We start from the raw sequence: 605 nt of genomic DNA on the forward strand, positions 1-605 counted from the left end.
TAATATTTGAACGGCTCCTTCACGCAGCTATAGAATTACTTTATAATTTACAATGCTAAAATTAATTTAGCCACCTAAATAAATTAAGTCGACCATGCATTCTCTAGTTAATTCATCTCAGCTATTAGTATCATTGATCCATGGATCCTAGTAGTCATTCTCTTCCATTGTCTTTCATCGACCACCAGAAGGCCGGACGACTACAATCTACTCTTCTCCGCTAATTCACCAGCTACTCCTATCTACCAGAACCTAGATAGCTCTTGGATGATGAATCAAGAAGATGCTTACCTGTTCTGTTGTTCAAAGGTGGGCTATTGTTACTCCTGCCGTCGAACATGAAATCACCCGAGCAGCCTAAGGAGGACGCATCCGCGAGACCTCCGCGGGAGGACGCTGTAGCGGCAGGAGTCTTGCGTGATGTGTGCTTGAGGGATTGATTTGCGGCTAGGTCGATCGCTGATGTTGTTGTGTGTGGGCCTACAAGTGGGAAACGGAAATTCCATTGATTCAGGGAATCGTTGATTTACTTGCCCACTACTGCACCTTCACGTACAAGGCATGTTACACCTAAATTAGCGCATGGTCATTTTTTTCACGGGCCT

This window comes from Triticum aestivum, chromosome 4D (genome assembly GCF_018294505.1).
Source record: "Triticum aestivum cultivar Chinese Spring chromosome 4D, IWGSC CS RefSeq v2.1, whole genome shotgun sequence".
NCBI lineage: Eukaryota > Viridiplantae > Streptophyta > Magnoliopsida > Poales > Poaceae > Triticum > Triticum aestivum.